Raw genomic sequence first — 11,535 nt, 5'->3', positions numbered from 1 at the left:
ACTGTGTCCACTCTGACTCCTCGAGACCCTGTTGAAGGTTTCCAAGACTGTAGTGATTTCCTGAAGCAGATATCCATTCTTTGTGGTTTGAAACTGCTAATTTCATCTCCAGCAGTCCCGTGCTTCCCTGACAGTGCCACCTGAGGAAAAGGCAAAACCCCATGAGATGAGATATCCTGCATATCTTCCTTCTTAGGTCCAACGTATGACAGCATAGGACAATAGTCCATGTTTTAGCATAGTGATCTGCAGGAAAAAGTTCATCAGTCTAACAATAATTTAATTATGGAAACCACTTAATGTCTTCAGTACATTTTCTCACGATATCCAATTCTTGTCTACGTATCACTCTCTGAGATAAGTTGAAGGTCAACTCCTCCTCTTTTTTCCCCCATAAAGAAACTGAAGCATAAAGTGTGAAATGACTCAGAGATCATTATATTACGGGGTGGGGGGGGATTAAATATTACAAATCACATGCATGCATATTGTTCTATTTACATAAAAATAGAAGATATGCTATTATTCCTATAGGGGAGGAAATGGAATTTAGAAGCCGTTATGTACCCTGGTGGTGCACTTGATTAAATGTTATGCCACTAAGCAAAAGTTAACAGTTCAAACCCACTAGGTACTCCTCCAGAGAAAATTGAGATAGTCTGCTTCACCTTGGAAACCCCATAGAACAGTTCCACTTTATCCTATAGGCTTGGTAGGAGTCAAAATCAACTGCTATGTCGACCTACCCTATAGTTATTTCTTGTGGTGTGTCAGGTTTTTTAATCATGACTAATCACACTCCTGACACATATATGATCAAGGAAAGAAAAAAATTCACTTCTTCTCTATGATCTATGATGTCAGAGAATTCTCAAGTCTCGAGCTATAATTTTAATCTCTCGGCTTTTGTTAGGCTTCCAAGAGTTGAATTGTCACCAAATATGTTAGTACTACAAAATACCATTAAGTTCACTGGGCTCACCCTTCCAGCTGTTACAATAAATGGGCAAAATAAAAGAAAACCAAAACCCCAAGCGGCTTTAACAATGCGATGATTGATGATTGATTTCTATTTCCCTTTTCCCCTCCCCTGAATTTGGCTGCAAATGAAAACTACCTCCCCAGTGTTTGGGCCCTTTCCAACATGGAGAAAGTGAGCTAGGTTTTCATACCTTGGAATCCGCTGAGTACTCAACCCCCAAGTCTTCTGAGCTTCAGCCATAATTACTTGTAATGTGTTTATGGGGCCAAGAGAATTTAAAACATGCAAGACATGAGTCAGGAAAGGATGATATCAAAATCTATATTTATTCTGGGTTTAGTCTAATCTCCTTGGGTTCCACACACATCATTGTTTTTCTTGAATATTAGCAGCGTAGGGAGTGATGGAGAAATTCCCACAGGATGTGTGCATTCAGGTTCACCCCAAACAGATTCAAATGGCCTTGTGGAAAGGTTTACATTCTCTAAACTGACTTCCCAGAGAATGGGGTTGGCCTTGAAAGATCGCCTTTTGTTTTCCTTTCATTTGGCTAATAACCCAGTAAATATTTGCTCTCATGGCCAAAAAGTATCTTGAAATATATGTGAACATATTGAATGTCCAAAACACACTGGCACATAGTTTAAAACGGTGATGTCAGACCAGCTGTGCCATTGGGAAGCTAACATTTACCATGCCCAGCCATGAAAAGTGTATTGCATAAACACTTCGTGTTGTTGCTATGTTTTTGCTGAACCCAGTTGTGTCCATTCCAACTCCTCATGACCCCATGTGAAAGGGTAGAACTGTGGCATAGGGTTTTTAAGTCACAATCTTTGCAGGATCAGATTGCCTGGTCCTTCTCCAATGGAGCTGAAGAGTGGGTTTGAAACCTTGACATTTCAGTTAGCAATCAAGCAATTAACTCATCGCACAATCTATGCTCTGAAGACTCCGAATAAAATGGTTCAAATCTAGGTTTGTTTCGAGAGGGCCTGGAAAATTCCTCTCATTTCCATGACCCACAATGTCTTCAGACATTGTTTGAAAGCTAAAACTTAAACTGGCTTCAGAGAATAGAAATCACACCGTGTAGTTCTAAAACCCGATGGAAGTACCCTTTCCCCAAAAGAGATCTCAAGCAGTGCCCAGCTCTGTGCCCACCCCTAGGACCTAACACCATATCAAGACTCTATTATTCACGTCATCCATTTGTGTAATAGTCTCATATCCAACAAGCCTCTCATAAAATATGAAAGGTTTTCCCAAGATGGTTTATACATCAACAATCACTAAAGCAAAAAAGCAGGAGTTCTTAACCTATGGCCATGGAATCTGACTCCTGCTACAGAGGAAGACTGAGAAAATGTGTGCACAGTGTTTGGGCATAGGAGTGCGAGAGAAGACTCAACATTTTTTTCCTAAGAGGAGGATAATTTCATTAGCTTTCTGAGTCTGAGTCCCACCCTCCAAAGACTCAGCCTCAGAGGGCATTTGTTTACTCAGCTAATGCCTTGCCTTTGTGGTAGCCAAACCCAAACCACTGCCATCTAGTCAACTCTGATTCAGGAGTGGCCCTATACATGCTTTTCTGAGACGTGAACTCATTAAAGGAGCTCACAACCTCATCTTTCTCCTGTAGCTGATGGGTTTAAATAGCTGACCTTGACATTAGCAGCCCATGGCATAACACACGGTGCCACTAGGGCTCCTTCTCTGGGGTAGAGGGAAAGAGTACGAAGAGCAAACATCATAAGGGTCATTGTTGTTATTGGGTGCTGTCAAGTCGATTCATATTTAAAGTAACCCAATGGGATCAACCCTAACTGCCCCATAGGTTTTCCTAGGCTGTAATCCTTATGGGAGTAGACTGCCAAGTCTTTACCCTCATGAAGTGACTGGTGGCTTTGAACCAGAAGTGTGTGGGTTACCAGCCACTTATCCACTATACCATGGGAGTTTCTTATCATAATGGTAATGATTTGAACGCAAGCATGTGTAGTCAAAAGACCCCATCAGGAAGCATGCTGTGCCTACAAAAAAGGAGGGCAAGAAAGTGTGAGAAATTTTATCTCATTCTTTTACTAACTGTAGGTAGAGTTAGGCTCCCAAGCTTTGTCATGTTTGCTCCATCTCATTCATTGTACTCTACAAATAAGCACTAACAATTACATAAATAAATAAATATCATTGAAAACCATTAAAACAGGAATGATCAAGAGGCAAAAGATAGAGCAGGTGTTGAGGTTTAAGGGTTTAAGAAGCTGCTGCTCTGAAGGTCAGGGGTGCTAGGTCTTTCCAGAGCATTCATTTGACTCAAGTATTTGGTAACAACAGATTAATTGAGTGGTAGTTTAAAAATCATATTTTGGGAATAGAATAAATACTGACATTATTTACCAAAGTCATGTGAATTTTTATAATCTCTACATTTCTGTAGAATGACCCTTGGTAGCATAATTATAAGAATAATTGTCTGCTAAAATGATAAATACAACAAAAGTCCACTGAGGTAAGTTTAATCAACACAGTAGGTACAGAAAAAAAGATACTTAATACGTAATTTATAGGTTTAGGGACAGGCATTCTGGCAGGGGACAGAACAAGTGCAAGCAGGGATACGGCATCCCATCATAAAGAAGGGAAAAACGAGGGGAATGGGTGAAAAGATGACAGCATTGGGGTAGCAGGGCACTAATCCACCAACGGGGAGGGTATTGTTTATGTCTCCACAGGAAAGGGAATGAGACTACAGACATCATCACGGTGCACCAAGCTTTGAGGACAACACAACCACATGGACCAACCCATTAACAGAGAGAACTACAAGGTTGGCCCCAATCCGAGCTGTGCTGACCCCCACCCTAGAAGAATGCACTACAGAGGGCAACACTGAAGCTACAGGCTGGGCAGAGGGACCAGCCCCTGCCACCGACATGGGAGTAAAGGGAAAGAGAAAGTGAAGGACTAGACCCCATTCTGGCACGCCAAATCCTGAGGATGACATCCCTGCCCAGAGCAGTTAAGGCACAGAGAGGACTGTAGGGCCAACAACAGCTCGAGACCTGATGACCCCACACTGGAGCATAGCAGTACAGAAAATACTACTGTCCTCACAGCAGGGTGAGTGAGTCTGGTCTGACCACCCTCCCCCACACACCCCAGTGGGGTGAACCAAGAAAGGAACATAACAGACCAGCAATGCGAGCAAAGTCACGAAGCCCCTGAGGAATCCCCAAAACAGACTTCAGACTTGGAGGGGTAGTGCCCAGAGCCCCACCGGACCAGTGGGGAGATAGTCAAAAAGGTCAGCAGATAGACCTGGAAGTAGGTTTAGGAGGTGGTTTGTTTGTTTGTTTGTTTAGTTGGTGTTTAGTCTTTATTGTTTTTGTTTTGTCTATCTATATAAGATAGGCATGAGAAGCAAGTCTGAGGATAAAGCAACATAATCAATGGTTCTGGGGGAACTTGGGGAAGGAGAGGCTGGGGAAAGGGAGTGGTGAGCAATATCGTCATGGACAGGGGAACAACTAGGGATCTAAAATCAACACTGAGGGAGGTGTAGAGTTCCTAGTGGTGTTGGAGTAGCCGTAATCTAGCTGAGAGGAATTATTGAGAGACAAATGAGGGGTGAGCATGATACTGGGGCAGGAGGAAGGTAAAAGGAAATAGAAAAAAGAACCAGGAAGAAAAAACAGTTGTAAAGATATAAAGATAGACATGTACATATGTAAATATATTAATGTATAAAAATAGGATTATTGGACTATATATACATTTGTATGGCAATACATTGAGGTAGTGGATGGACTCTGGGTCTCTATTCAAGTACTCCCTCAACACAAGAACATTTTGTTCTAATATTGTGGCCCTGAGTGATGCCCGCCTTCCTGAAAGGATTGCTGAAGACAAACTGGGTGGATGCGCAAATGTAATGAAGAAAGCAGATGTTGCCCAGCTCTGAAAAGATGTAGTGTCTGGAGCCTTAAAAATTTGAAGCCAAACAAGCAGCCATCTAACAGGTAATCAACAAAGCCCAGATGGAATTTGCACAGCAGGCTCTGTGATCATGAGGTATCAGGGAACAGACATCAAAATTCAAAAATAAACAATCTCATCAAGGTGATGGAGAGTAATCAAAGTAGAGACCCAGAGCCCATCTGTCGATAATTGTACACTCCGATGTAGAGGGGCTGCGTGGAAGAGAAAATACATCCACGGAGCAGTTTAACACTGACGAAGCACAAAACACTCCTCTAGTTCTTTAATCCTTCCTCCCTCCACTATTATGATCTCACTCCTACCTCTCAAATCCAGGTAGAACAGTGTACATACAGTGGCACAGATGAGAGCTTTCAATATATGAAACTCAGGATAGACAAGCACCCTCAGAAACAGTAATGGGAGTAGAAATTCCAAGAGGGGAGGGAAAGGGAAGGGGGAGGAAAAGGGGGGAAGGGGGAGGGGGAACAGATAGCAATGATGGCAGAATTACCCCGCTTGAAGGGGACAAATAGTAAGTGAATGGATAGAATGGGTGGTATAAGATATGTATAAATAATAATAACAATACATAACATATTAAGGGTTCATAGGGGTGGCAGGATGGCGGAGGAAGGGGAAAAAAAGAGCTGATATCAAAGGGTTCAAGAAGAAAGGTAATGTTTAGAAATTGTTGATGACAACAATTGTACGTGTCTGCTTGATAGAATAGATGTGTGGATTGTTATCATATATGTAATTTCCCCCAATAAAAATTATTCATTAAATTTTAAAAAAGAATATTTGGCTGATAACCTGAAAGTCAGCTATTCAAACCCAGCAGCCACTTTGCCAGAGAAAGGTGTGCACTTTGCTTCCATGAGGATCTGCAACCCTGAAGACCCTGTGTGGCAGTGCTGCTCTGTCCGACAAGGCTGAGTCAGAGTGACTTGATTGCAATGGATGATGGGTACCTTTTTATGTTTTACGATGAAAATTTTCAAATATAAGCAAAAGCAAAGAGACTTCAAATAGTGAGTCCATATATATCTTCACTCAGACACAACTATTATCAAAATTCTTGCATCATTGATTTCTCCTTCCCTATTCCATTCTTGTTCCCTTCCTCCTTTTATATATAATTAGAAAAGTGTTTTTTAAAGACTCCAATCATAGTGTCTTTTCACATGTACTCGTTTCCATGTATCACTAGAAAAAAATAGACATTTTCTTACATAGCTACCTTGCTATTATCACACTCCAAAAACTTAATGTCTTGGTATCATATAAAATCCAGTTTATATATTCTAATTTCCCTGAGTGTCTCTTGCCAGATGATATGTGTTAGAATCCAAAATAAAATCCATTCGTTGTTTAACTGATTATCTGGTAAATCTCTTAATAAAATTATCCCACCTGTTTGTTGTTGTTGTTTCCTTTATAGCATGGACATATTTTTTTAAACCTAGCTTGGTGTTTTCATTTGGCTTCTTCATTTTTTGATGATTTCCTTTTTTAGGTTGGGTTCACTAGGGAAACAAAACAAGTGATTATATATGTACAACTAAAGAGAATTTTATATCACAAAAATGGCTCATAGAATTATGGAAGCAGGCAAGCCCAAGTTTAGGTAGGTTCCAAGTTCATGAGTCAGATGTTAAACTAGACTCCAGTGGCTAGAGGCTTCTCCTGACTCGAGTAGATGTGGAGACTGATGAACCCAAGATTGGCATCCCCTGCCTATCCTGCTCCCCGCCCCCCCCGCCCCCCCCCCACCTGCTACAGTGCTTCACACAGCACAAGACAGCTGTACTAGTGATCTCCAGTGCTCAACACCACTTCAGGAGCCGCTGCCTGGGCTCGGCTGTGATCTTGCCTTCAAGGGTAATTCCGCCCAGCATTTGTGGTACCCTACACCAAGCAGGCACACCACCCCACTACCTTGAGGCAGCGTTGGAACTCCTCCAGTCCCACAGTCAGGTGATCAAACCTCAGTTAACTCCTTACTATTCTGTTTCTTCTCTATGTATTCTCCCTTCCTTTGATCTTTCCCATGGAGTCAATCTCAACGGCCCGGTTTTGTTTGTTTTTTCCCCCCTCTTTTTCTTTCTTTTCTCTTCTTTTTCCTCTCTTTCCTCTTCTCTCCCTCTCTTTCCTTTCATATGCCACTGCTGGCTTCTGGGACACTACCCTCCACCCAGGACAACTCCACCCAAACTACAGGGAGAACTCCAGCCTACCCTCTGTGGGAGTGCTAGACACCACACAAGGCAGCTGTGACAGCCCTCTACAGCTCTTCACACTGCTGAGGAAATCTGGCCTCTGGGTGATCTCGCGGACTTGGGCAATTCCACCTAGCACCAGTGGGACCCTGTACTAAAAGGGCACACCAACGTGCCACCTTGAGGAAATATTTAAATCCCTCTGGTGCCACATTCAGTTGATCACGGATCAGGTATTTCTTTACTCTATTTTTTTCTTTTCTCTTTATTCTCTCTTTCCGACCACAGTCAATCTCAGCAAGCACAGTTGTGTTTTCCCCCTTATTTCTCCTTCTTTTCTTTTTCTTTTTTCTTCTCTCTCTTTTTTAGTCTTCTGCTCCTCTGTTTCTCTCCTCTCCCTCTATTTTCTTCCACATGCCACTGCTGGTTTCCAGCCCCCTACCGTCTGCCTAGGGAAACTATGCTCACCCAGTGGGGAGAACTCTGGCCAGCCTGCTGTGACAATGTTACACGTATCACAAGGCAGTGCAACACACGAAATGGCCTGGGGCTCAGCTATAACTTTATCTATTTTTCGTTCTTTTGCTTTTGCTTTTTCTTCTATTTTCCTCTTCTATGACAGGCTCAGCAGACTCAGTTTTTCTTTTTTATTGTTTTCTTTTTTTGAACCTTTGTTTTATTGTGGTTTTGTCTTTGCATTTTTATGTGTGTGTTAGTTTGTTATTTATTTTTTGCTCTTGTCTTTGCTTTATCTTTTCTCTCTTTTTCTCCTCTTCTCCCTCGCTTTCCTTTCACAAGCTACTGCCAGCCTCCAGGCCCCTCCCCTCCGCCTAGGGCAACTCTGATGGCCAATTGATGAGGGGCTCCAAACTGTACTCATTGGCTTTACACACAACTGGGAATCACCCGAATCCACCATACCCTACGCAGCTGGGGGAACTCAAGCCTACACACCAAAGCCCTAAAATTGACAGGGGGAGCTCCTACCCACCATCTTTGGTGCACCACGTGGCTGTGGGAACATCTGCCCAACATCCACTGCAATCTCTCCAACAAGGGTAATTCTGCCTGCTAGCTACGGTGCCCTACAACAAAGAGGGTACACACACACACTTTCTGTGGCACTGCAGTTGTAGAGGGAATCACCACATTCCATCTAAGGTGCTTCAAGTTCAGTGAGACACACCACTACAGTTTACTAGGAGATCAGCCAATTAAATACCGTCCTCATGGGCCCACAAGCACCTGACCCGTGTCCCATGAGAAGACTAGCCAACTCACATTCTAACTAATGGAATGATGTTTGGCTAGGGTAAGAGTTAAAGATACAGGAAGATAAATCAGTAGTCTGACTACCCAGTGCAGCTAACTTCAGGTAGTTCACAGTAGCACTCAAACTCGTCCCCCAAGAGAGGGCCCAGCGCTCTTCAACTCTGGAAGATGGTGCCGCCAGGCTCCTAAAACAACACAAACAGCAAGTCCCAGCAGCCTCAATGATAAATCAGGATAAACAGAAGACAATGCCAGAAGAAGTCATGAACCTAATGACATACACAGAAGAAGCAAACCTTGACCAGCCACAGAAAGAAATTTTCAGAATTCTGATTGGAGTCATCCAGGATATGAGGGAAGCAATAAATAAAAAGGATGAAATGATAGAAAAGATAAAGGCAATGCCCCAAAGGTAACAACAAGACCTAAGGGATGAAATAACATAATCCAATAGCAAATTAACAGACTGTGCCAAGAGACTTGAGGAGGCAGAGAACAGCACCAGTGACCTAGAGGATAACTAGGCACACATCAACAAACTGGAAAAACACTCAAATAAGACAATGAGAAAAGCTGAAGAAAACTTGAGACCCATGTTTGATGTTATGAATTGGAACAATATTAGAATAATTGTACTACCAGAACAACACACCACAAAGAAGTCAACAGAGAAAATAGCGAGGGAATCCTTAAAGGAAAACTTCCCCAGTTAATAAATGAAAATGAGGTAACCATTAAGGAGGCCAAAAGAATACCAGTCAGACTGAATCCCAAGAAGAAGTCACCAAGACACATAATAGTTAAATTATCCAACTATGAGGAAAAGGAGAAAATCATGAGAGCAGCTAGAGAAAAAAACAAATAGTTACCTATAAAGGCACCCAAATAAGAATATATTCATACTTATCAGCAGACACGATGAAAAAGAGGATGGAGTGGAGTGACATATTCCAAAAATTGAAGGAAAATAATGCAAATCCACTAATACTAGAAACGGCCAAAGTATCTATTAAGATAGATGGAGAAGTAAGAGTCTTCCCAGACAAGGAAAACTCAAAGAATACATAAAAAAGAAACCCAGCCCTACAAAAGATCCTTGCTTAACCAGTATGGGCAGAAGAGCAACACTCACTGAGCACAAATAAGAGACCATTACATAGAACAACTCCATGCAGAGGGCAACAAAGAGAAAACAGTCCCCAAGATAGCATTAGCTCAATAGTGGAAAGAAGGCAAGAATTAATCACACACACACAACACAAACTAATAAGATAGGTAGGTAGGAAAACACCCAACACAAAAGGTACAAGATGACATCAGAGACTCCACAGATGGCTGCAATAACACTGAATATCAATGGACTGAACTCGGGCATTAAAAGGCAGAGGCTAACACTGACTCAGAAAACATAATGCATCTAATTGCTGCCTACATGAGACACATTTCAGGCTTGCAGACAGGCACAGGTTGAGAGTTAAAGGCTGGAGAAAAATATACCAAGCAAATGGCAATGTGAAAAAAGCAGGGGTGGAAATCTTAATCTCTGACAAAATTGATTCCAAGGTACAAGCCATAACAAGGGACAAGGAGGGGCAATGTATAATGCTCCAGAGAACAGTAGACCAAGAACCAGTGAGCATAATAAATATATATGTGCCCAATGAGAGACCTGCAAAATTCATAAATCAAACACTCCAAAAGATGAAAAAAGAAATGACAGGCTGAACAATTTAGTAGGTGACTTTGATATAGATCACAGGGAAAGAAAGTTAACAGGGAGGCTACAGTTCTAAACAGCACAATTGGACAACTTGACCTGGTAGATATTTTCAGAGCTTTCCACCCAAATGTAAAAAAAAAAAAAAAAAAAGTCCATTCTTTTCAAGTCCTTGTGGCACATACTCAAAGATAGACCACATGCTGGGACACAAGTCAAACCTGAGTAAATTCAAGCACATAGAGATAAAAGAGACGTCGATCTCTGACCTCTATGCCATAAGGCTGGAAATCAACCAAAGGATGATGAGGAAAACAAGGCCTAACAAGTGTAGGATGAACAACTCTCTATTGCAAAAGAAGTGGGTATTGGCCTAGATCAGAGATGAAATCAAGAAGTTTCTAGAAACCAATGAGAATGAAAATACAATGTACCATAATCTTTGGACGCAGCAGAGGCATTTATCAGAGGAAAGCTGAAAGCAATACTTGTACACATGAAAAGGGAAGAGAGACTTATGGTTAATATGCCAGCACAAAACTTACACCAATTAGAGTAGAGTTAGCAGAACTATCCTACTAATAGTAAAAGAAAAGAAACAATAAGAATCAGAGCAGAGATACAGGAGAGGGAAAACAAGAAAACTATGGGAAAAAACAATATAACTAAAAGCAGAATTGATAGACCGCTGGCAAACCTAACAAAAGAAAGGAACAAATTTCAATAGCAGAGATGAGGGATGAAACATGGGACATTACAACAAACCCTAATGAAATCAAAAGGATAATTACACAGTACTATGAAGGCTTGTTCTCTAACAAATTCAACAACTTGAAGACATGGACAAATACTTGGAAAAGCAATCCCTCCCTAGACTATCCAAGATGGATGTCAAGAACCTCAACAGACTCATAGGAATAAAAGAAATAGACAAGGTTATCAAGGGATTACCAACCAAAAAAATCACCCGGTCGGGATGGCTTCATAGGAGAAATCCACCAAGCATCCAGGGAAGATCTGACACCGATCCTACACAAACTCTTCCAGAACATGCAAAAAGACAGAAAACCCCCAAACTCTATATATGAAGCTAGTATAACTCTGATACCTAAAACGAACAAGGATCCCAAAGAATTGAGAACTACAGATCAATACCCCTAATGGACATCAATGTAAATCCTTAACAAAATACTGGCCAATAGAATACAAAAGCATATTAAAAAAATAACTCACTATCACCAAGTAGAATTCATACCAGGGATGCAGGGATGATTCAACATATGAAAGACCATTAGTAGTATTCACCACACTGACATGGAAAATTATAAGAACCACATGATAATATTGATAGATACAGAAAG

The sequence above is a fragment of the Echinops telfairi genome, unplaced genomic scaffold, assembly GCF_000313985.2.
Source record: "Echinops telfairi isolate 266 unplaced genomic scaffold, ASM31398v2 ScPeMD7_7467;HRSCAF=8505_1, whole genome shotgun sequence".
In the NCBI taxonomy this organism is placed as follows: domain Eukaryota; kingdom Metazoa; phylum Chordata; class Mammalia; order Afrosoricida; family Tenrecidae; genus Echinops; species Echinops telfairi.
The sequence above is the reverse complement of the archived record's forward strand: the minus strand, read 5'-3'. Positions refer to the sequence as shown.